Source organism: Chamaea fasciata, unplaced genomic scaffold (genome assembly GCF_029207755.1).
Source record: "Chamaea fasciata isolate MVZ Bird 193981 ecotype frontalis unplaced genomic scaffold, bChaFas1.0.hap1 SCAF_4, whole genome shotgun sequence".
In the NCBI taxonomy this organism is placed as follows: domain Eukaryota; kingdom Metazoa; phylum Chordata; class Aves; order Passeriformes; family Sylviidae; genus Chamaea; species Chamaea fasciata.
Window position 1 is genome coordinate 8,825,119 of NW_027094089.1, and position 27,095 is coordinate 8,852,213.

Consider the following 27,095-nt stretch of genomic DNA (forward strand, 5'->3'; position numbering starts at 1 on the left):
TGTTTGTTTATTTATTTGTTTGTTTTGCTTGGAAATAGAACTAAGATAATTAATTATAATGGTACAATGACATTTGTTTGAGGAATGCAATTCTGAGTTCTCTTTATAGAGTCAAACATGAAGATACACTGTTTATATTTTCATATTTAGAGAATGATTTTCTAGGAAGTTCACTGAAGCTGAAATTTTGTTACTTTATTGTGTGGAGACAAACATCATAAAAAACCCTAATCATAAAATAAATTTATTAATTCTTACTGTAGACTAACAATTTTGAACTGGTAAGTGGAGGTTTTCCCTTTTAGCATCCAAGCCCGAAGATGGTGTTTTCTGTTTTTGCAATGGGGATAATTTTAACTTTCAGTTTTTCCATTTCTCATACATTGCAATGGCAGTGCCACACATACCTCTCTAAGTACAGAACCTTTTTCTCTATTTCTAACATGTTTTTAACTGTTATTAGGTAAATTATTTGGCATAGGCCTTGGGATTACCCCCCCCTTCCATGATCCAGGATAAATCCACCATGCACTAATTCTGTGCTTTGTACCACTGCTATCAGTACCTTCCCAAGGAATTGGGCCACAAGATTTAGTTAAAGTCAAAGACACATTTGTAATTCTTGGTAAATTTAACATAACTATACCAGGATTCCCTGGATGTGATGGTATTGGATTTGAAAATGGAGCATCAGGTTCTGTTTTTGCAGAGGCTTGTCTTGTGCACTTGCTCTCTGACAGAGTATACAAAGCCAAAAAGTCCTTGGTGTAGATTAAGAGCTGCTTTGCAACAACATAAACATCAGTGTGTTATCAATATCAATCTCATACTAAATCCAAAACACAGCACTACCAGTTATTAAGAAAAACAAAATTTAAATCTATCCCAGCTGAAGCCATTACTGGTTGTGACTTCAATCTATATCAGGAAGACTCCATAAGAAAAATTTCACAAGTTTTCTTGTCTATATTTAATAATAGTTGATTGTTTTCCACTTGCCAGACAAGGGTTCCCAGGTGCCTTCCAGGTGTTATTTGTCCCTGGGTATGGACAGTGTTTCCAATAAACTCAAAGCGAGCTTAACTGCCCAGGAGCCATTAACGAAGTGTGAGGCCTAACAAGAATTCCTGAGAAGACTGTAGAGCTGCCCGAGGTAGAGAGGGGTAGCTGAGTGGATCACCAAAGCCCACTATTAAAACCTCTGAATTTAGTTCAGGCTTGCGGGTTTGTTGCCTTTTTTTTTTTTTTTTTTTTTTTTTTTTTTTTTTTTTTTCATCCTATCACAGAATCAACTTGTTAAAAAGACCTGTGAGATCATGGAGTCCAACCTATCGCCAGATACCACTGTGTCAGTTAGACCATGGCACTGAGTGACACATTCAGTCTCTAATACCTCCAGGGATGGTGAATCCACCACCTCCCTAAGCAGCTCATTCCAATGCCCAGCTATTCTTGAGAAGAATTTCTTCTGAGTCTCCAACCTAAACGTCCCCTGGTGCAGCTTCAGCCTGTGTCCTCTTGTCCTAGTGGTGGTTGTCCGTGAGGAGGGACTGTCCCGCACCTGGCTGCAGCCTCCTTTCTGACATCTGTAGAGAGTGATAAAGTCACCCCAGAGTCTCCTCTTTCCCAGGCCAAATAACACCGTCTCCCTCAGCCGTTGCTCACAGGACTTGTGCTCCAGACCCTTCACCAGCCTTGTTGCCCTTCTCTTTACATCTTCCAATATCTCAACCTCCATCTTCAACCTGGGGGCACAGCAATGGACATAGAACTCAAGTTGTGGCCTCACCTGTACTGGGTACAGGGACACAATCCCTGCCCTGGTCCTGCTGGCCTCACTATTGCTGGTACAGGGCAGGACACCATTGGCCTTGGCCACCTGGGCACAGCTGGCTAATGTTAAGACTTTGTCAATCAGTATCCCCAGGTCCATTTCTGCCTGGCTGTTGTACAGCCACTCTGCCCCAGCCTGTAGCACTGCCTGAGGTTGTTGTGGCAAAAGTGCAGGACTTGGCACTTGGCCTTTTTAAACCTCACATCGCTAGATTCAGCCCATCTATCCAGCCTTTCCCTCTGCAGAACTCTCCTACCCTCCAGCAGATTGACACTTTCTCTCTGGTTTGGTGTTGTCTGCAAATTTTCTAATGGTAGACTCAATCTCTTTACTGAGATCATCAATAAAGAGATTTGTCAGGTTGAAAGATCCTTGGTTTTGCATTAGGATATTGGGGTAACTTGAAAATGGAGTAAGATTTTGCTGGCTGTACTCATCTCAGTTATCCTTGTCTTGAGGTAGTACCAAGCAAATTTCCACATGTAAGTGATAATATTATTACTACTGAAGAAAAGCTGTAACATCATTTTATGATCAAGCAGAAATTTTTTGAAGATGAAGAGCAAGGATTTACTTAGGGGCAAAAATTTGTCTTGATGGTAAAGAGAAAGTTTCATAGAAAGCTGTTGTGTACCACTTACATATATGTTACAGAGTTGGAAAATACAAAGTTTACTTAAACAGAGACCAAAGCCATGAAGCATTAGACAGAATTATCTTTAATAGTCTGTGCTTTTTATTCTGTCATTTGCTTTGTACATGAACTAAAAGAGCCGAAATACTTGGAGGAAAGCTTGGTTCTCTTAATATTGTGAGACTGTTTGGATGTAGAAAGCAGCAAAAATCTCAACTTTCTGTCTTCAGACTTTTCAGCAGATTTTTTTCTGGCCTTGAAGCCTAATGTAGTGGTTTGAAAGCAAAACAAATGAGAGGTTCCAAGTCAGAGATACAATTTAATAGGAAAAAAGGAAAGAAAGTAAAATAAAATAGATGCAATAATACAAAATACCACTGGCAGAGTCAGAATACTACCTGAGCAGAGTGATGGAAGCAGTCCAGATGAAGTCTTCCTGAAGCAGTGATTCTGTAGCAATGTCTGGTAGCTCTGTTCCTCAGCGAATCCAGTGGGTAAGGGCCCCCCCGTACTGTACCAAACCCCAGATTATATCCAGGTGAGAATGCTTGGTTCCTCCCCCTGGGTGGAGCATCTCACAATGGGATGATGAGTCATGCAGGGGGTCCTTGATGGCCCATTAAACAGAGACAGCTCCTGGAGGGAATTATCTATGAGTCATGGGCAAGGCATTTGATGGGCCATTAACAGAAGATAATAGCCCAGAGGGAGGGGGTCTGGGAAAACACTGCCTCACCTGGATTCAACAGTTCATGAAGATGGTGATAGAATACATTGTGCACATCCTATACTACAACCCAAGACACCTAACTTGTACTAAGATGCATTGAGATAAACATCAAAACAATATAATTTTTCTTTAAAAGAGACTACATTTATTCTATATTTAGATGCAGAAAAATGAAATCATGGTGTTCCCAACTATTGTTTAATTAAGAAAAAAAATGCAGTCATGTTTCTTATTCACTGTTTTCCAGTACCTTGGAGTTTGACATGATGTTTCATAGTTCCAGACACACTCCCTTAAATTACCAAATAGCACTATGACTGCCAGTAAGGATGCTTTTTAAATATAACTAAACATTTTTGTATCAAAACCAACAGACACAATTATTTTCAATCTAGAAATCTTACATAATGACTTTTAACTAAAACTACCACTGAAAGCCCTTAGTGAATTTTTAGATTTCACAGTGCTTGCGGCATTCCTTTTATAACACACCACATTGTTGAACAGATTCTTTAGGGAGAAAGTCTTGTGGTACATACAGATATGTCAGAAGTTTCTTCTCTCATCACAGTCTTGCAGCGGATCATCATTCCTGAAATATCCTGGAATAAAATGCTTCAAAAAACTCTAGGGACCACAGCAAGTTTCCAAAATGTTTTTATTAGAACTTGATAAACAACTTGATAGAAATACATTAATCTTTATGAGAAAACATGTTTTTCATTTAGAACAGAAGTTTTACACAGAAGGTTTGGTATGAAATTTTGTCTCTAAGTGGTGACATGGAGAAGGATTCCCAGTTCTTATTCCTGTGAATTCTGCTGCTGGACCAATTGAAGCTCTACTGACAACTGCACTGGTTGCCTTTTTCTCTCATGGCATTTTTACCTCCATCTATCTAATTTTATTCTTTGACCCCAGTTGTCCTTATATAACCTTAAAACCCTCTACAAAATGCTGAATTCTGTATCCCAATTTTATCGTGACTTTACTTGGTAGAATTTACTTCAAAAAGAGAATGTGGATATATGGGTGTTGTCATTTTAAGCCCAGCTGGAGATGAAATTCTATGCAGCCCCTTGCTGAACCTCTCCTCTCTTCCCGTACTCTAACCTGGAATGGGGAGAAGAATCAATGTAAAACTTGTAGGTTGGGATAAGAACAGTTTAATAATTGAAAATAAAGCAAAATATATTATTAATAATAATGGTAAAAATTAATTATAATAACAAGGGAAAAAAAAAAAAACAAGTGATGCACAATCCAATTCCTCACCACCCACCAACTGATGCTGGACCACCCTTCCTGAACCCAGATCTGCCCTACCTGGGCAACTTTTCCCGGTTTATATACTGGTCATAATGTTTTATGATGTGGAATATCCCTTTGGACAGGATATAAATATAAATATTTTAGAGCAATGGTACTGTTTTATAAGTAATTCAGATATTAATTTTTTTAAGGAATTAGTAATTTTTTTTACTAATAGCCCAAAATTTAGGTGTTTTAATGAGCAAGAGATATTACTGTCTAGAGAACTGTCTGTAATTTTAAAGTACCTTTTACTAACTTTCCTTTTCAAAATTATTTTTTTTCAATATCATGATAGCTCCTTAGGCCTTCAGATATTTTTCTTGTGAGGATGAATAAAAAATTACTTTTCAAAAAATAAAAATGAATAAAACATTTAACACAGCTATTTAATTTTATCAGGTTCCCTGTTTGTCCATTTTCAATTGACTCAAGCAATGAAGACACTTAAAACTGATTCTGATACTATCACTGCTACTAGTGCTACTGATTCAAAAAAAATTTTATTATTAGTATTCCCACCGCAAGAATGTCTCATCATAACATTGACATCCCCCTATGCTGCCACTCAAATTGTAATTCTCAAGTTATCAATGACATGGGTATTTCACAAAGTATTAGCTTCTTTAACACATACTCTCCCAATCACTCTGATTTCACAGTGATCAATGTAAGGGAAGTGTAGAAAGTGTTGGGAACTCTAGATCTTACACAAGATTCAGCTATTCATCTGTTCTTCCTGCTTTGTCCTCCAAAAGCTGTATTAAAGATGTTTTTTATTTTCTAAATAAAAAAAAAAAAAAAAAAAAAAAAAAAAAAGAAATCCTACAGCAGGACCTGGAAACATGAGGAAGATAGATTTCTTGCAGCTATGACTGTTAGTTTATCTGTTAACGCCCCTGGCAAAACACGGTTGGAGTTGCTATGTATGACTGATGGGCTCCCTCAACCAGTAGCTCATCTTTCAAGAAGTAGCTGTGCATCGCTAGCTCTGTTTTCAGTCCTGTCTGTGTCTGAGTCCCTGAAGATAGTAGTATAAGTGGTTTTGCACCAACTTCAGTCTGGATATTGTCTTGTGTCTGGTGTGCAACCCACATGAGCCTTAGGGCTAGCCAAGATACAAGTGATCACTGCCTGAGTCTCCCCTTTCTGCTTTTATTATGGGATTAGAAACGCCAGACTGATTCCTGCCTGCAGGAATTCCTGTGTTGCAATTGTGCTGCATTCCTATCCTCTTTGCACCCCTAGAACAGTATCAAGGACTCAACTGCAAGGGTTTGGAATGTGTGAGTGTTGGAGGCATCCAGCAAAAATGTTCTTGTCTCTTAGGCTTCTTATAGCTGAACGAAGTCCTGTTACAAGATTGGCTTTGACACTGTAAATTTCCAGCATAAGGTATTGTCTTCTATTTATCAATATAATATCATAAATTATGTTGCATAAATAAATAAGAATTGACCACAGGTGGTCTAAAATGTAATTTGACCTCAAACATGTTTCATGTATAGAATTTTATCTGGGTTTTTAAACTATGATTCCTATTGCTTTTGGCATTTTTACTGTGACTAATCCATGATTTTCCCCATAATTTACCATATCAGAGTTCAACCCTAATAATATTATATATTGTAAAACCACTATGTCTGCAACTATGCAGGGTGAGACACAATTACTGTATGGCAGCCTTCTCCATTATCCCTTAGACAAGGGGAGTGTGCTCAGGAAAAAGTATTTTTCAAAGATTCTTAGTATATAATCTCTGTTTCTACACCATTTCTTAGTGCACTGACACCTGCTTATAAAACTGCTTTAATATCTCACAACAATGCTGACTCACTTAGGGTCTCTATTCCCCTGGATAGCAGTGTGGCTGTGTGGCAATGATCTATTCTCAGCTTAGAGACAAAGCCAAGTGACAAATAGTACATTATGGCTGCTGACACCATACCTGAAACTGTGGATACAAAGCAGGAGATGCAATTTTCAGATGCTGCAACCTTTTTTTACATACTTGGAAACCCACAACCAAGCAATTTTTCCTGTGTGTTTTATGTCTAAAATTGAGGAGAAATGCAAAAAAATGTTCAAATATTAATACACATATCTGGTGTGCATATTCTAGCTAAAACTAAATTAAAACTTTGTTTCGTAACACTTCTACAGTGAATGAAAAAGGCTTACTTTCACTATATTTTACATGAAGCTAAACACTTACATTTAAACTTTGCATGTATGTGAAATGAAGTATTTTAGTACTTGGATTACAGCACTGAAAATTCTTAGATATTTTTAATTTATAAATCATGCTCTATGAAATTATTTTCATTTTCAGTATCTTGCCCTCCATTTGTTCTAGAAAGTTGCTTAGGTAATAAAGCCACATGAAATAGAACACAGAAGCTCATTTTTGAGGAGGATAGGTTAATTGAACCTCTCTGGCTTTTTCTATCCTAGAAAGAGGGTGTGAAAGAGGATTTGGATTCCTCTGTGAGTGTTCCAGAACTTCCTTGTCTGATCTGGTCACTGAAAGATAAACATTCTTGCAGAGTTCTGCCCCCAGGTCAGAAGACCTGGGACACCTAAAGTCTTGAAACACATGAAAGTCTCTGGATGGTGTGGAAGAGACAGCCAGTATAAGTAATTCTAGTCATGGGTAAAGGGATTAAAAGGGAAAAAACACTATCACAATCTGCTCTTTGAGCCAAGTGCTTCTTACCACATTGACTATATACAATATCAAGCATACCGATTGCACCCTTGTCTCCAAGGCAGAAACTTCTGGTTATGTTTCTACAAAGTGCAAGTCCTAAAATGCTTTCAGATTAGATTTCCCTTCCTTGCTTCTAAACCCTGACTGAACTCTTGAACCCTCAAGTTGGGAGATGTGTATGCTTGGGGCAGTTTCAATTTTATTTTGTATTTAACCAGTTTCATATTTTCAAGCTTAGAGCTCACACTCCTGAATTCAAATGAATCAGAAATCTGTGGACTTACCCCTCAGTTTTGAGCAGTGGGCAATATGCAGGTCTGTCAGGAGGGACAGACTTTAAACAGAATCACACACAAAGCTTGCGAAAAAAGGCCGCAAGAACCCACAGGAAACCAAAGGCAATGCAGTAAATTATCAAGCCCCTCCTTGTGAGACAGATGCTCCACTTCATTGATCATCTTTCTGGGCCTGTGCTGGACTTTCTCCATAGTATTCATGTCCCTTGTACTGGGAAGCCCATCACTGAAAAGAGCACTCAAAGTATAGCCTCACTTGTTCTAGGTAGAAGATAAGGATTAGGATAGAAACGATTATAGAAGAATTAGGGGTGGGGAGAAATTTACAGACAGGTTAAGCTGAGAGCAAAAACATGGCAGATGAAAAAGGTGAAATAGAGCAGTTCTAAGACAAGAAGTACATACCCTCACAAAGTAAAGGTATGACATAGCAAGGGAAAAAAAGAACAAATGTAACAGAAATTTCAGCTGGAAGTATTTTGTGGTTTCTTCTCCAAAAATTGATTGAAAACATTACAGTGGAAGCATGCCTCCTGGTATGTACAAGAATGTACCTAGGTTACAAAAACTTCTATAAACCCCAGTTAATGAGCTGAGTCACATGGCCAAAACCGCTGAAGTTATGGTTCCCAGAGTAACATTAATTACATTTTCTCACTTTTATTTATGACAGAGTCTAGAGTTCACAGCATATTAACCATGCTAAAAAAAAGGTATGCATGCTTGTGAATGTCTTTGGGGAAGAGGAGCAGTTTACAGAGTCTTAGATCTTGGTTTTAAACTCTACCTGACTTTTGAAGACAGATCTAAGACAGTTGTTGTGTATAGCATATAAATAATTACAGCATTGGCTTACCTCTGAAATTAAAAAATAGCATTCTAAGCAATTATGGTACTAGGATAAATTTAAGAAACCATATTGCTTTTGAGTACAGACTATATGGTATATAGTTAAAAAAGGAGAATTTATGTGGGAATGAAGGTTCCCATAACTTCGCAGAAACAGGTACAATAATAAACATAATGAACATTTTAGACAACGAGATCTTCATAATGTTTTAGCTTTCCTGACACATTTCTGATGTAAAGCCTGTTACAAGAAGAGACTGACAAACTGGAAGTTTGTATTATACCAGTCTTGGCTCTGTAAAACTGATTTATAATTCCAGTGCTCTAATAAACTGAGTACCCTTTATATACACACACTGTATATTTAAACACACACACCGTATATCTAAACAAAAGGGTGATTTTGATCTCTAAACTTCTCCTCCCTCTCCCGTTCCTGTTTTCTCCCTCCTCCTTCTTCTTCCCCTCCACCACCCACTCCAAAAAATATTTTAGGGAGGAGGTGAATGTTCAGCCCCTTTTGAAAACAATGAGATATTTATATTCCCCCCAAAAAATTCTGCTCTCCAGATTAGCAGAGCTGACAGTTCTACCACAGCCCAATTCTTTTTAATTCATATTTCCTTAAGGTTTCTGTAAATAGATTGAAATTATGGTGCTGAAAGAGGTTGGGATAACAATATTTTCTAGCTTATTAGTCTCCATTTTTCTTTTCAGTTCACTGAAATTTGCATTGCTGTCAACCACTTTTTAATAAATTCCAAGTTTTAGATGCTGTGCATTTCTATACCATTTGCAGCTAGAAATAAACAGACTTACAATGGCTGAAGATAATTCTACAATTTTTTTGTTTTTATGAAGATAATGAAGTGAGAGTTTCTGGAAAAAAAATATTCATATGCACTATTTATTTTTTGCAGAAATTTTTTCTTGTTTGGTAAATAATATTCTCTCCTTCACTGTTCCCTCCTTTAATATTCTCTCCTGTACTGAAAAGCTACGATTTTTGGTAGACTGCTTGATTATTTTTTTCTGTTAAAAATCCCCACCATGAAAACCTTTAATTTTTCTCCCTACTCCCATTTCTTCACTGTTGATTATAAGGATGAATCACATGGCAGCATAAATCATATTTTAACCTATTCAGTGAGTGTAGACTGTGGTCTGTGTTCAACAGCTTTTCTTCTGCACTGACTCTTTTTCAGAAGACAACCAGCTCTGTACGCTATGATTCTTTTTATTCTTGTGTTTTGTCAAGTTCTGCTTTTCTGATCAGGTAAAGGATCCTTTAGCCTACGAATTTCCCTTTAACATTCTTGAGGAAAAAAGATTCCAGTGTTCTTTCTCTAAGGCTGCAAAAAATGAGTGAATTTCTTTACATTTAGCTATTTGGGATACTGGAGGTATACCTTTAGTTTAGAATATAGTTCTATATATTATGGGCATATAGAACCCTTGTGTGACAATGTCTAACAAAGGAAAACAAGAAATTTAAGTGGATTTGTTTGCATAGTTCATCTTGCCTCTGCACTTGTGCTTTTTTGTCTCAATAATTCTGTAAGTGTAGAAGAGATACCTCTTTCATTTAATAGCAAAATAGATACAATGGCATGGAGGCCTTTAAGATGTTTAAAATGTTGTCTTCATGGGAACCAAACCAGGATAGAAAGTACTCCCAGACTCTAGACTTTTACAGATTGGGAAGGACCTTAGGGAATAACCAAGGGAATTTTCAAAACAACTGCTGATTCTCACTTTACTTTATAAATTTTGGGTTGATTTTTTATTCCTGGTGATTACGAGCTGTCTCAGGAACCTAGCTGAATTATTTGTAATTTTCTGCTCTGGAAGGAAGAGCTCTAAAAGTTTTTTTCTCATGCTCCCTGTATCATCTAACAACAAGGCTAGGGTATACTGTAGAATGACAGTTCATAGCATCTGGTTTATTCTATATTCTCAAATTTTTTATTAACACTAACAAAAAACCTCCTAACTTTTATATAAATTATTTCTATTTTACTGAAAAAAAAGGTAAAAATGCACCTTGTTGAAGGTCAGTAAATAACTTTGGACTGGCATTAGAATGCAAATACCCAAATGTCATAATCTCAGGGTTTGTGCAACCTTGCTTGTGATGACAAATGTAGCATTAAGAAGAATCAAAGACACTTGAATAGCTGTGAAAGAACATTTATTTTTCTGATTATTCTTGTTATTCCTCCTGAAAATCTTCCTTCTTCTTTATACTTTTCATCAGAAGTGCTTTATATTTGGGAAATGTTCTGGTGGTGAAGCTTATGGGATTATGCTTCAGAGGTTATTTTAACTGCATTCTGTCAGTAAATCCTTCACTGTACTGCATGCCCACTCCTGGGAATTTTATGGTGGCATTTGTGAGTGTGGTTATTGAACCACCATAGCAAGAGCAGCCTCACTCACTTCCACGGGGACTGTTCTGACTGCCTGTGTCCTGGTAAAGAGAGCAGGGTTCAAGAGCCACTTGTGTAAGGGCTGCCTGGTTCAAAGTCTTGCTCGTTGGGCAGCTGCATCAGCCTGCACCATGCTTCAGGTAACTAGCATCCTTGACAACTGTGAGAGCATGCTCAGAGCTGGCTTGACATCCCTGACATGTTGCCAAATTGTGTTGTAAAGAAGTATTTCTATGCCTTCCTCTTCGCCTTGAGACAAGACTGATTCAGAAGGTATGTGCAGGTGTGTTTGACCTGAAGTGGGCTTAGCAACTTAGAAGTCATTGCTTCTTTTACTGAGCTTTCTCCTTAAAACCCTTACTGCAATTGCAGAAGATGATGAGAAACTTGTAGTACTGCTAACATAAAAGTAAGAAAACCAAGATGGTAGACCCCCCTGACTTCTCCAAAAAACACACTATAAGGGTATCTTGAGGTTTTAAAATTTGTTTTGGCGTCTTTGAGGAATTGAAGTATACTTGTCATAAATTTTCAGCTTCTTTTTTCAATTATAAAGGTTAGAGACTCCATATGCTTGATTCTGGTAGCTGTAGACTTGGAAAAAAAATGAAAGGCTTGCAAATACAAATTATAGGAACTGGTGATCTGCACCTAGGTTTGTTCTCAGTTCAGTATTTTTTCATGAAACATTGCTGCTGCATGACTGGGATATTAAAAGTTAGAAACAAAATTTCTTGAGTAGCTGAGAATAAAAATAACTTAGCAGTCAATGAAAAATGAAGCAATTTTATAACTTTTCTGTAGATACACATACCACACTTTCCCCAGATATCCTGATTCTTTAGGCTTCATTTAGAGAAGCAACTGTGTTTATATTCTATTCTGTCCTGAACACTACAAGCTGTGTTAATTGGCTCTGGAGAAATCAAAGGAATACTATAAAAAAATTGCCAGACTGAGAAAATCCAGTACTGAGCAGGAAAACTAAGTCTGTAGTGGTATATAATTTGTTGTTTTAATACCATATGGTTTGTTCCCTTTCACCCTCCCTGTGGTGGTGGTGGTTTAGCCTGGGTTGTGTCCACTCCATTGGGTTGTCAGTCTTCCTTGATGTTCCAGAATGTTCTCTGTCAATCTCCCCTGGTACCCCTGCCTGCACTGCCCCTTGGGAAATCCCCTATTATTTGAGGCTCCGTTGGTCTGTTTGTATAAATCTCCTCACGTTATCTTCCACACTGGTTTGTGTTTTGTAAACCTCGCCTTGTGTCCCTCCCTGGTCTTCTCCCTGTTGGCCCCTTGGCCAAACTCCACCCTGATTCTGTCGCTTAAAACCCCTGGTCTTGCCTTTGTTCTCTGTCCTCACTCCTGCTTAGCGTTCGAGTTATGTTACAATTTATATTGCTTTAATAAATGATCCTCGTACTGCACATGAGGCCCATTTTGCTCCTTTCTACACCAACCCCACGGCGACTGCTTGGCACTCTCGGGACCCTGGGGTTGTGTCACTCCCCCCAAAAGTGCTGATCACCAGGCACAAAACTACATGAGCCAGTGGTTTAGTCAGTGGAAGTGCATTTTGAAACTCAGTGCTTACCATTAAACATAGTCTCTTGGTCTCATTTTAAATAATTGGCGCTTCCAGAGGGGCCCAAGAATTGGATCTTCCTGTTTGAATGGTTGTGAATATGTCTGTTTTCCTCCCCTTTCACCACTCTCTGAACTCTTGATACAGCTTAATTGTGCTTTCCTTGAAAATGTCTCCCTATTATGGACCCCTTTTTTTGTTCAGATTCACTCAGTCTACAAGATGAAGAATAGTATTGATGGTAAAAAATTTATTCTGGATTCATCTATAGGCTTTATTTGGACAGAGAATGAAAAACAACTGAGAGTCAGTTATTTTAAGAATAACTGCAGAGTGCTAACTTTGCAAGCTTTCCTCTCTTACTAACTCTATTGTTATTAAATGCTTTTTAGCACAGGAAAGGATGTTTTGAAGTGGGTACCTTAAGTTCTGTAGAACACATTTTGTTCAAAGGAGCAGTTGCAATTTAAGAAGGTCTCCTGAAATTCATCCAAACCTTTCAATTCCTCAAAACTGTTCTTACAATATTCGTATTGCAGGCGGTGCCTTCTAGGTTGTTTTTGCATTTTTACTTCCATTTAAGGTGGCAGCTCAGTCTTTTACAGAGCATTTGCTCACATCTGCTAGTGATTTTAGCATAGGAAAAAAAGTAAGCTGTGAAAGCTTGCCAGAATTGTAAGACGTTCTCCATAGTTCCACCCAAATATTTTTTCTAAACTCTTCTCCCTTTCCTCCATAATACTCTGGCTATGCCTTTATGTTCTGGTGTTTTGTAGCTAGGGGTACTACAGTACAGTAAGGTAAAAAACTAGATGATTTAGGCTACTTTAGTCACTGTGAGAATTCTTGGCTTGTTTCTTCTCTTGTGTACCATATTCCTCTAAGGAAAACCAAGGAATGCTCTGAGATGTTATTAAGCAGGATGAGATGTCAGAAACCCAGGTTTCTGGTTCTACATAGCCATGATGAATATTTCCTGTATATTGAATTATGCTTCATGCCTTAAGAAAATTTATATTATAAATAATTGGAATAGGATAGCAAAATGATGGACAACAGCTTCCTTTTTTATATCTTCTTTTCCTGGTTCCTTCTCTGTTGTAGGACATTCCTTGATGTTACACTCATATCATCATCTATCAAATCCTTTGTCAGCAGAATGCAATGGAAGAGGCTCACATATGCAGGCTGTATCCTGGTGTTAGATGGAGATGACTTACTTTTCTTTAAACTAGAAGTCACTTACTTCTCATGTGCAAAATCTTTTTCTGCAAAATAAAGAAAAACACTGGAAGTATCCTCTTTTTTAACTCTTCCTCCTTCCATTTTTTGCTTTTCAATTTACAAAATGTGAGCCAATCAGTCTGTTGGAGTCAGATGGATGGGAAAAAGGGAACCATCAAGATTCCCTAAAACCTCAGCTGATGTCAGCTTGGCTGGGACTTGCTTGTTTTGAAATGATGGGGGTTTTTTGTGAGTGTTGCATAGATGGACCTGTGATCCTCCACAGGTATGATGGCACTAATGTGATAGAGGAAGGACAACCTGAATATTGTTATTTTAGAGCTTGGACAAAGTTCTGATTTCAGCTTGTTTTGGTAATATTGAAGATCCTAGATATAACTTTGATTAGGAATTGTTCTGGTTTCAGCTGGGACAGAATTATTTTTGGCAGTAGCCATGAGGGGCGGAGCCTTGACGCATGTAGGCATATCTGGGCTGTTCCATACCAAACAGCTTACCACCCAGGGCAGGAGTGAGTGACTCTTGCTTCTGGGGGCAGGACTACGGCTTTGTGTGAAACAAGGTGTGGTGGGGCAAAGAACTCATCCACCACTGTTCATTGCTGAGCAGTTGTCAGGTCAGGTGTGGCGGGTCTTTTTACATGCAAATCACCATCTCTTGTACACTTTCCGTTAACACTGTTGCTGCTACTCTTTGTTTTCTTATATCATTGCTGATTCTAGTAAATTGTTCCATATCTCAACTCTTGATCTTTTCCTTTTGTCCCTTTCAAAGGAGGGGAGGTTGGGAGGTATGGGAGCAGGGAGCAGTTTGTGGCTTTCTTTTCGGTGGGATTATGTGGGAAATACTAAAGGTAGGAAGACTTTCAGAAGCTGTGAAAGCAGGCCCCAGAAACAGAAAGCGCAGAAGAAAGAGTTAGCTGCAGCTGCAAAGCTTGAAAGTGGAAAAAGTTACAATAGTACAGCAAGCAAGCACATGAAACAATAGTTTAAGTTTTAGGTTTGGCTAGGACAGACCTTAAGACTGCAGAAAAATATGCCTAGCAAGATAGTAGAAGGTTCTAACCTTAATAAGAATATTGTGTGTTGTTAATAGAAAGCATACAAGCGAGCACTGTTTGAAGCAGGTGTACGTGTGCTTTTAGTGATTGGTTAGAACAATTGTCTGTGAGCTTTAGCAATGTGCTATTGGCTAGAAAGTTTTTAAAATTCCCTGTAACAAGGACATCTTTGGCTGCTGCTGGCAGATGTGAGCTGATGCCTTCTTTCAATTGTCTCAGTCTTGTAGTGAGGCTGATGACACAATAAAGGCACAAAGGAAGAGCTCACAGTGGCTCCATCCCATTTGGGCAAAACTTCCAACACAGGAATAATTGAATTTGGAATACCATTCCTGAACCATGACAAAAATATAGTTCAGTGCCATTTCAGAACTGTCATCATAAGATGTTTTCTTTATGAATTAACTACACAAGTTTCATGATGTACATAAGAAGGATTTATGTGGCAACATAAATGAGGAAGTGGAAGGGAAAGACAGTTTTAAAAATTCACCTCTGAAAACTGAATTTTTCCAACAGCAGAGTACAATTCACATCTTTGCTCTACATTAGATATAGGAAACATATGTGAAACCTGTTTGGAAATTTTTATAGAGCTCTAAATCCATAATATCTGATCTCTAGAATAAGAACTGTAGTATTTGCTGTTTTCTTCAAGCTTTACCTATACAGATATAAAAGTCTTAGTGTTCAGTTTTGTGTGTTAGAAGACTACTTTGTTCTCAGAGTGAGTGAAAAAAGCTTGAAATGGAAATTTTTAAAAATGTAAATAAACCTCCTACTCTGTCTAAAGTTCAGTTTTTTTTAAAAAAACTTTGGGAACTCATAGAACTGAAAATTTGAGGACACAAACCAAAGCAAGACACTGAAAACCAAGAAAAGGATGAGCAGCTAGGGTACTGCTGCTATTCTGCAGATTTACATCATCTTATGTGCAATCCTGATCAACATCTAGGTATATCCCATCAAGGTCACATTCTGAATAAGATCGGTGTATTTATGCATATATTGTACCAGATAATGGAACTTGTGCCTGTGATCTTATTTATGATTTCTTGTGATAGGTGAGGCTGTTATGGAGCTAGGGAGCTATCAGACTTTCTAATGAACAGTTTTTTAATTGGCTCTTGATTGAATTCTAAACCAGAAAATCTCCATCTAAAGCCAATGGTTGTTTGAAATAAGCCCAAGTGTACATGCTCATACCTGTGTAGCATTTTTGCTCAGATGAAGAAGATCTGCAGCAATAGAGCACCTTCTTTCCAGTTCTAATCACTGTTTCAGCAACCAGCCAGGGAATATGCTACTGGATGGATTTGATTATGCATTCCTTAAGGTTAACCATGGACACCATATCTACCTAACTGCATGATTTACAAGGTTTGTAATCAAGGAGACAGAGTATATACAATACTCCAAAAGGATGGCATGGAAGCCAGAGAAACCCTCTGTGACTTTGTTTTCCAGGGAGGATGTGAGTTCCCATTCCTTTGTTGATTTCAATAATACTTCTGTGCACACAGGAGCAATTGTACTTGCCCTTTAGCTGATGCTTTCCTGCAGTGACTGTGAATATAAACAAGTAAATGGAGTCTTTAAATGTTTCTTGCCATCATTGCATTTAAAAAAGGATGCCAGTTGCAAATTGTGTCAATGAAAGTGATGGTCCACCACTTTACTAAACTGAGTAGATAATTACTGGAACCCTTGAATGACACAGGGAAATCCATTTTCAAATTACCATCACTACTGCCTTGTGCTTATATACTTGTACTCCCAGGATGAGCTCTGGGTTTTAGGTTTCAGGATTGGTTCTCTTCAGGACAGACTCCAGACATAGTGCTCACTACGACAGATGTACAAATTTGGAGACAAAAATACTTATTTGGCTATTGGTTCTGATATATCACTGAGTGTTAAAACTCTTCTTAAAACTCCCTGCTGGCTATGTTAAGAAATGCCCTCTCCTGTAAAACACCAATGTAGTACTGATGCTTATTCTACCTGTCAGTAAGCTTTAAGTAAATGACAGTTTAAGGGAATACTGCTTGTAATTTAAGGAAGATTCCAATTTTACTGCTGCAGTCAAGATTCTGCCTTTCACCTGTCCCATATGTTTGCCATTCCTCTTTCTGTTATGTTGGATTCCAACTTTGTCTTCACTGTATTAGTTCTGGGCAGGTTTAAATGTTAGGGGAGCTTCTTGTGAATAAAGCACCATCCCTTTGGTCAAACATAAGCAGAATCTGTGGTTTTGACTGAAAATCCCTCTATGCTTTTATTCCTCTACAGAAAACCTCACAAAACCTATGCAGCTGAAAAAATTAAATTGTCCAAATTAATGATACCAAAGTCAGTTTTCAGCAAGACAGTTTTCAGAAGCACAATATTTAGAAATGTTAATTCCTTTCCAATACATAATTACACAAAATATTTCAGAACTGAGATGCTTAAAAAACCAGATGCAGCCTTTTCCTTGGAAATGTATGTCATTGTCTGAGACGGTTACCTAAAACGGAAGAAATATGTTCTTTAGCATGCTAGAAAATAAACCTTTTCCTTCTGAGGAACACAGAAGGTGCATGTGTTCTGAGAGACAGCATATCATACTGCCTCTCCTGTAAATTTGTTCTTGTGTTTAGATCATGGGAAGTGAACCATTCTATAATCTCTACATTGTTCTTCATTTCTTGTACTCTGAAAAATTTGCACATGTAAGTAATCTGCTTCTAAAATACATTGTGTTTTAGATACTGAAGTGTACGTGTCAGGCTTGATGTCCCATTTTGTCTTCAAAACTTGAAAATGAAGGCCTGGGACTTCAGCTCCTTAAAAATAACCATGAATTTATTTGATGTGCCTAGATTAGAAGCTTGTTGAAATCTGTTGCTTACACTGATGCTGGGGCAGGAGAGGCAGCTAGGAGTCCCATATGGACATACTACAATTTGCTGCTTGTATCAGTTAGCTCCTTGACTGACATCCAAATGGACAAAGCAGTACTGAAAAGTGCTCTTGCTCTCTTCTTGTATCCTGGCTAGTTTGCATGTAGAATACCATGCCTTGAAGTTAATCAAAATTTAAAAGATGTATAGATATTTTTATATCTATAGGAAAGGCTACTGAAGACATTTTGTGTCTAAGAGCAGAACAAACTTGTTTGTATATAGATCCTTCTACTTTAATCAGAGCAAAGAAAAAGATGATCTGTAAGTTAAGATATTTTTCTGCTGTTTGCAGGAGCTCGGTTCTACTCATAATGCAAACATCCTTTTTGAACTTGGACAGGTAGCTTAGACTGTACAGGTCTAATGTCTCCATTTTTAAATTAACAAGAGCACACTTAGGCAAGTCCTTAACCTGTACTAGATCATGAGGAATATGAGACAGAAAACTTCAGATCTGTGTTACTGGGCACCATATTGATTTCTATTCTACTTAGAATCCACTTAGGTAGCTTTGACAGCTCAATTATTTTACCTTTATGTAGTGGACAATTTTGGGATTGGGGAGTGTAAAAAAGCTTATGAATGGGTACTGTAGCTACGGGTGATATGGGTACTATAGCTATGGGTGATGTTTGTGACCATCTTGTGGAAAATTAATTATCTGAATGAGGGCTAGAAAATTGGGTTATGAAGTATCACAGAAAAAATTACCTTAATATACTCTTAAATCTATACAGAGGCAGAGGCTGACTTTTTCTTACCTTTTCTCTGTTTGAAAGAGAGTTTGTTAATGAATGCTTGAGTTCAACCAAATCAGTTTTACCCAAGCACAACAGAGTAGAAAAATGCAGTACCCATTTAGTTTGTTTATACACCAAGATTTTCAGTGTTCTCTTTCAACAATTCTGGTGCCACTAGTATGTAATTATTATTTTTTTTTAAGAAAAAGATTTTAAAAAAATTCATTAAGGGAATTACTCTACTAGTTTAATGTCTTCTGTGTTCTGCTGGAAAGACTCTTTTATTTGGATGAATTCTGATCCAGGAAAAAAATATGCTCTTTGCATGTGCATGTGCAATGAATTCATAGCAAAAGCACTACACACTTGATAATAAAGGTCATTCAGTGCATATAGTCAACTTAGTGTCACATTCTAGCAAAACATCTCCAAATCATGCATTTTTTAATGCTCTACAATCAATGTAGTGTTTATTCTAGAAACAAGGTTTGTTATATCCTCATATTCATTCTTGAAACATTAATGTCCTTAAACATGCATCTATTTGAAGAAATCCTGTAAAGTTTCTCAAACATCTGGCGTATTAAGCTTTGCATTTTGACTGTGGTTAGGAATTTAAAGGAGAAATATTGTAGGAATCAAAGGGATCACAAATTGTGAGCATGACTAGATTCATAAGGTAGAAGAAACAGATTTTATCAATGAGATTGCAGAGGATAAAGTGAACAGTTTGTTGGGGGAAAAATAATGGCTTTTTGTTGTTTAGCACTATTTTTCATGTTGTAAATGTTCACTGTATGTGCTTCAATCCTTTAGAAAACTCTGGAAGGAATTTTAGCTGAGAATTTGTATGATTAAAAAAACCTAGAAAAGGAAAGAATGAAAAGAGTAAGCGTTGTCTAAAAAACTAGTCAGTCAATACTTATGCTGTAGTCTACTAGTCTACTGTGATAAATTATCCCTTAGCTGCCTTTTTCTTTTCTTCCATAGGGAAATTAATATACATTTCATCCAGGAGAGTGACATTTTTATCATGTCATCAAGAAAAGAAGAGTGTTGATAATAGTAATAAAAGAAAGCTTTTAGGGAGAGAAAACTGCTTACTGAACAATGTCTGATGCAGCCTGCAAGAATGTTCAACTCTAGACACTTTATAGTAGTGAGGAAGCAAGAAGATGACCTCTCCCAAAACTCAGTATGGTATGAGTCAAGCATGATTTACTTATTTTGAGTAATTTTAGTGGAAATATTCTTCCACAGTTGAACAAAATGGAAGAAGAGCTAGTCCCATGGTTCATCACCTTCTTGCTCTCGTTTTTTCCCATCTGTACACAGTTACAGGAGAATTCTGGGCTACATCCTGGATTCTGTGGTAGCTCCTTGTGCAAGTATTAGCAGTAGAGGGAACTGAAATCCCCTGAGGATAGTAAAAGGAGAGGTAGCTAGTAGAGAAGAGCAGGAGTCATGACTCTGGAAGGAAACCCTCTCTAAATATCCAAGGAGTGGGACTGAGGTAGGCTACTGGGAGCTGACCGTGGAGTGGGCAAAGTGGCACCAGTGAGGCTGAAAGAAAGACTTTGATCCAAGCTGGGGGGCAGTGTGCGGGGGATAACAATAGAATACAAGATTGGATGGCCCTTGAACAGGAAGCTTTGTGATGTGGTTAAATGAAGCAAAGAAAAAAGATTGGGGTAGAGCAGTCTTTAACATGATAAGTAACTGCTGCAGAAGCCATGAAGTGGAATGCTTGTGTATAATGCACAACAGCTGGAAACAAGCTTCCAGTGATGCACCCCTCATAATCAGAAAACTGGAAGCTGCTGGATTCATGGTTTTGTTAGAAGTGCTGATTATTTGGGGCACTTGAAATAGGATAGAATTGTTGTTATTCGATACAGACACTCAGTATTTCTCAAACCTTCCCCAGGCTTAGTAAATGGAAGCACTGCAGTGAACAGGCAGTATAATGTTTATAACTGCAGACTCTGGGGGAAGGATATACCTACTGTTTTTATAGAAGTGCTTGAAAAGTATTGTCGTCATGTACTGTAAAGCAAACCTCCAAAAAAAGTCGATTTTGTCAGTTTGTGTCTACAGAGTAAGAAGCACTCTCTGAGAACTCTCACCATTACCTCAGGAGCTGCATTTGTGTTCCCATTCTGGCCATGCATCCTTGACTGACCTACATAGTCAGTGATTTGTACATTTATGGAACAAGTACACATATTTAACTAATGTCAATTTTCACATTTCTGCAGTCAATAAGCTTTGCGAACAACTATGTCCTGCATTTTTTTCTTTTCTTTGTCATGTCAGGGATATTTTTCCAAAACCTTAATGACAGAATATTTAACAAATAATAACAGAAACCATATCAAATCTAAGTCTGGGAGAGAACTACTTTTAGTTTTGTGTGAGAATAAGTTATCTTCAGTTTTAAAGGTGAGAATAATATATATAGATGGAGAAGATGTAAGACTTTATGAAGGACCATATCCTAACAGAAGTGAGTGCTTCAAGAGGATAACCTGTCCGATTTATATATCTGTCTATATTTGGGCTTCATAGAATAATGGACACAAAAGCATTTTTTTTCCATACATAGATTTTTTTAATTGTGTGCTACAATGTGAATGATATGTGAATATGAACAGTAAAGTGAATGCTAAAATGTATACATTCCTTTCTGTTCCCCAATATTAATAGTTCTTCTGCTTATGAGCCCTAGGCTGAAGCCAGAAAACCAAAGCTAAGGTTCTTACTTTGTCCTATTGTGCTTTTATTCACCCTCCACAATAGTTTGAATTGACATAACTCTAGTCTTTACTTTCAATGTCTTAGGTTTTCACAGTGCAAGACAGTTCTTGACACTTCACCTTTTTTTAATATACAGGATTCCACACCTCCACTCTTTGTATGTAAGGCTATTTTTAGTTGAACCATCTTGTTAACCTCGATGCATCAGTGGACCTGAAAGCTATTCAAATAATAATAGCTAAACAACTTACTCCCCTGTGGATAACCCTTAACAGCCTGTCTGGGAAAGATAATTTTCAGCTAGGATAGAGTTAATTCTCTTAGTAGTTGGTACAATGTTTTGGATTTTGTATAGGAATAGTGTTGATAACACACTGTTTTTTTTTAGTTTTGCTAAGTAGAACTTTTTGTAAATGAAAGACTTTTTAATTTTCCATGCTCTGCAAGTGAGTAGATGCACAAGAAAGAAAAATTCCCATTTCCTTTTCTTTGAGTCCATTTGGATTTGGCTTTTGTTTTTTGGTTGGTTGGGGTTTTTTTGTTGTTGTTGTTTTGTTTTTTGGTTTGTTTTTTTTTTGTTTTGGTTTTGTTTGTTTTGGGGTTTTTTTGTGTGTTTTGTTTTGCTTTGCTTTGCTTTCTTTGTTTTGTTTTATTTGTTTTGTTTTGTTTTATTTTTTCCAGGCACAATTCTAGCACAGGAAGTTGCAGACAGCTGAAAAATCAGAATCAAAACAGGGTCTACTACCACACTAATAAAACAGAATTCATTCTTAGAATCTGAGTCTTCTGCAAAAAGGGAAGTACTAATTCAGTGCCTCATTCCCCACAGCACCCTTTAGTCTTCAGGGAATTATATTTTTTAATATGTTCAAAAATAATGCCACATCTTTTACTATACTTTGCTTGCCAAACACGAATCCTGTAGAACCTGCCAAATATAAACATTAAGTTTAGTAAGCTTAGCTTCCTTCCAAAGGTTGTCATACTCTCAGAAGCAAGGATGGGCTGTGAATTGTCCAGCATGGGAAGGGTTACCACTCTGCTATTACAATTTTTAGAAAAGAGAACAATTCTAAGGAACACATGATAAAGCTGGAGTATGGAGTTACTACCTTTTGGGAAGAAAACATGTTCCAATTTCACTTGTACTTTGTTTTAAAGGAACAATAAGATCACAGCAATATTTTCTTTTTCCATCTCTTATGTTGTTATTTACATGAGAGAAAAAGATAATAGCACAGTAATAATTCAAGAAAGCCCACCATACAAATAAGAAATGTATAAACTTGCCTATGGAACATCCCCTTCTATTTTAAGAGGATATTGAATTAAAAAGTATAGGTGAGATTTTTAAGTTTTTCTCTCGCTGTCTTTGCTGCAATTTACTGCTATGCACATTTTTATCTAATTAATGAACACTCTGCTGGTGTTGGTTATTTTAGTAGAGAACATTTTATTATTTTACCTTATTTCTTTTTAAAAATTTATTGCTTTAGTGCTGCTTCTGGTGACTGACGAGAAGCATAACTCAGCACAAAGAAAATAAAGAGAGCTAGGAGCAAGAAAAGTAATGAAGAAAAAACTTAGCACAAGTTTTTTGTTTTTTTTTTTTTTTTTGTTGGCTATGAACACAAACTCCATTTGCATAATCATAAAAGACCACACTCAAAAAAAAATTCAGGGAAAATATTTTCAAATTGAATTTTCCACACCAAGCCTGGACAAGAGAGCACATTGTATTTGTGGCTTGCACTCAGAAATTGCATCAGTTTTTGCGTCTGGTCATCTCCAGATAGTGATTTGAATATTCTGTTACAGATTGGGCTCATATATTTGAAAAGCTGTGAAACTTTAACACCCTTATCTATTAAATCAAGCACTCACTTGGTCTCCCTTACTTGTTTTGATCCTCTGATCAGTACAGCTCAGTAAGGTTTTCACCTCTCATTTCTAAAAAATAGTGCAAATGTGCTTCCCCTGGTCAAGACATAAAGACTTTCTCTCTGAGAACCCAACTTGGAAATACATATTCAATTCACAATAGAGAGAACTACATGCCATCCCACAGTGCCTAAGGAAACTGCTAAGAACACAGGATCAGATGCTGTTGCTAATAATATTTTCATGATACAGAAGAACTTAACAACATACATTTTGGATCTTTTGTGCTTCTGCTCAAATTATTGCAATTGCTAGCTGAATGAAGGCATACATGTATCCTTGTTTATTTTTAATGGAGACTAGGTTGAACATGCACTTTGGGAATTCTAGACAAGTGACAGGCTGAATGTCTTAGCTTGCTTTTCTGAATCTAAAGACATTTTGCTGGATTGAGGGAGACAATATGTCAATAGAAGTAAATGATTTTTAATGTCTACTCCTGTTAGTGGACAGGATGTTATAAGGATTCCAGGATGCAGCTATTGAAAGCAAGGTAGCTATGCTGCCTAAATTCTGCTGATGTTTTGGAGTGACTTTTACACTGAAAATGAGTTCTAACTACAGATAGAGCTAAGGTACCCCTCTCATATTTCTTACCATGCTTCTCGTTACAGAACGAGTAGATTAGTCCTTGCTGCTGCTCAAATACAACAGGAACTACAACTGGAGCCCTATCCCTTTATCAGACTACTCTGTTGTAGGATATTTGGAAAGACAATGACTGTTAAGCAAGCACACATGCCATTAACTTCACATGGTTAGATGTAGTGAAAAACCAAGAGAGCATAAGGCATTACTGTAGGTATGAAGGCATTTCTAAGAGTGATTTAGCCCTTTAAGATGTTTTGCCCTTTTTCATTGCTGAAAAGATATACAGAAAATTGATCAGTCAGTGATCCAACTGCACTGGATTGTTTAATTTTGGAAAATATACATTTTGCATATATCTGCTTTTTTCAAATACAACATGGGATGATGGTCAGAAAAGACTAAAGAAAAAATTCTTTAAGAATGTGCCTTGACCTAAGGATTTAGAGTTATAGTTCAATATTTAGTAGTTGCACTCTAATTCTGCAGAAAATGCTGCATAGTGCCTTTTCCTGACTCCTTTTGGTGAAGAGTTACACTTTGAAAATAACAGATTTAGAGTGCCTTAGCAAGTGTTTTTGATGACAGAAGGATGGACAACAGCTGATTATAATACCTTTTCGTTTCATGAGATAAACTTTTTTTTTTTTTTTTTTTTTTTTTTTTTTTTTTTTTTTTTTGGTAAAGCTCATAGTCTTGACTTTATCTTTTAGCTCTAAACATTGGCTAATCTTGGGTCTATGGCAGTTTCTAACAGCAGTACACCATTTATATTGACTAATTTTATAAACTATTGCAAAGTTTTGTTTAAGAAAGATTTCCATTTGCATTGATGAAGTAAGATTTCAGTATCCTTCTCCCAGCTGCTGTCTCCTGAAATGGATAATGGAGTTGTTCAGACCTAAACCTAGTTACTTTTTGCTTTTCAAATCCTTTGAGAGACGGGTCCTAAATCCAGTCTTTCTCTGGACTTCATAGAGTTAGACCTCAGGGTTAGTACATGGTATACCTCATGTTGTCTGTTATCCATAGAGGTATTTTCTCTACACCAATTTTCACACAGGAGGTTGAATGGAATGCTATCCTTGCACCATCTTGTTAACCTAGCTTTTTTTTAGTAATGTTTATCTGCTCCCATGGAAAATTCACACTGACTGTCATGGATCAGGTTCAAAAACATAAGCTCCAAGCTCTACAATCCATTTAATCACTTTTGGTGAGACTGTAAAGAAAAAGAAGTGATAAAATGTAGGGCAACATATTTAATGCAGATTTGAAGAGGAAGTGTAGCTCAATGCATACCAGTAATTTCTTTTATAAGACTGAGAAAGGTTTTTAGGGACTGCCTACAATTCTTTTTACTGTATTTCTTGGTGAACATCAAACAAGTTTCACAGATCTGCCAGCCTTTGACTCATATTGATCTTTGATATCTCATTGGTATGGACACGGTCGTATAAGCTTAAAACATGTACTAATAAAGCCAGAGAGGTTGCTGTGGGGAGTACTTGTCTCCACAGGCAAAGTAGTGGTTCAGTGGTGTCCAGCTAAACAACCATGCAATCATGCTAGTAATAACAACTGATAATGTGAGCTACTCTATTGTCTTGAATTCTTGACTGAGATCAGGGCCCTCTTTTACTACCCATCCAAATTAACTTCCTGATGGTTTATAGTCTAATGAAGTAAGAGTCAAGGTGGGAGACTAAGTCTTGGTGCAAATAGACAAGTGGTATTCAGCAAGATCAAGAAAAATATCCAAGACTGCACAGGAATTCTTCATCATTGGACTAAGAATTTCATATGATCCCCTTTAAGTAGGAAACATTCCTTAATTACAAGTGTGCTCTGTATCCCACAGCAAAAGGTAACTGAGAAATGTAATGCAGGTACATCTCAACAGAGGATTCTTGTGGGACAGATGTTAGGGAGCTCTTTAGTATTGCTTAGATATTAGCTAAAGAATTTTATCTCTGTAATCACACCGTAACACCTCTGTAGACTGAATAGTAAAAAATAAGTGAAAAAGACAGCTCAGCATTGACTTTTTAATTTATTCTATTTATTTGACATGAGAAAGAAATCTCTACTCTTTCCTTAGCAAATTAAAGAAATGCTATTTGTACTTTGCATGCTGGACAAGGAGTTTCTTTTAGGGAGCTACTTGTGTCAGTATCTGGTCACTTATGTAGTTAATAGCTATCCATAAATATGTATTTTCTATCCTGACTCTTCTGCTTATGTATATAATATTTTATAATTCAGAAATTATTTGGGAGTTTGTATATATAAAGGAGTAGTGTTTTGGGGCTTTTTTTGTTTGTTTGTTTGGGGTTTTTTTTGTGTTTTTTGGTGTTTTGTTTTGTTTTGTTTAATTATGCTCATATTTTCCATTTTGCCTCCCTAAATGCTTGTTGTCTGTACCTATGTTTTTAACAAATAAGCATTTATGGGCAGAAATGCGCTACTGTCTGTCTGTGATTGACAGAAAACAAAGCTTCCAGGCAATGCAGACATTTCATTGACCTGCAGTGATTGCAGGTGCAGAGTTATAGTTCTCCTTTGAGTACACTGTCTGTGTTTATTTAGGTGCAGTGACTTATTTAGGATGAGTGATTCAATGACTGCTGGTTTTAGTATACCTAGATCTAAAGCATATTTCTTCCTAGCAAAATGTATGAAGAGAAGGACCAGAAAAGTTTAATGTACTACTATTTCATTTTTGTCACTTAAGTTCTACAGTCCAGGGATATTGTAAATATTTCTCCAAGTGCAGGGAATGACCTACAAAGTTCACCATAAAGCAGTTTTCTTCTGGTCTGATTAAGCCTAAGAAAGGTATATGAGATGGAAAGGTTTCCAGGGTTCACTTGGGCCTCTGATGTATCGCTGAACTTGGACTTGAGTGAAGCCTCTCTTGATTAGATCCCATACTTACTTAGGAAACACTCAGTCCAGATTCTAAATTAAATCTACAGTCAGGACATTAGGAAAAGACACAAAGTCAAGAAGACTATCTTCTAGAAGAAGAGAGCTAAAAATAGGAGAACAAAACATCCATAGAACTGAAGGTCTGCTTCCAAAGAAATTTTGAAGTTACTGTTCTGTATAATCCTCTATTCTCAGCTCAAGCACATGACCTGATGCAATTAATCAAGGACTTCTAGGGAAGTCTAATGGTATGAGTTTAGGCTGGAGGTCAGCCTGGATGATGATATTGATCCCCACTGACCTTATAGCCTATGAACTTTTTGCTTAATGAAGGTATGGCAGGTTTATTTCCTGTCTGCACTTTTATCTCCATAGAAGTGTAATATAATGTAGTTGAAAACAACTACATGCTGGATGATAGAAAAAATATAACATTTTCTGCTTTTCTGGATGGACTACTATCAGTGTTATAGGAACCATAATTTTCTTTATCTCATAAAAAGCAAG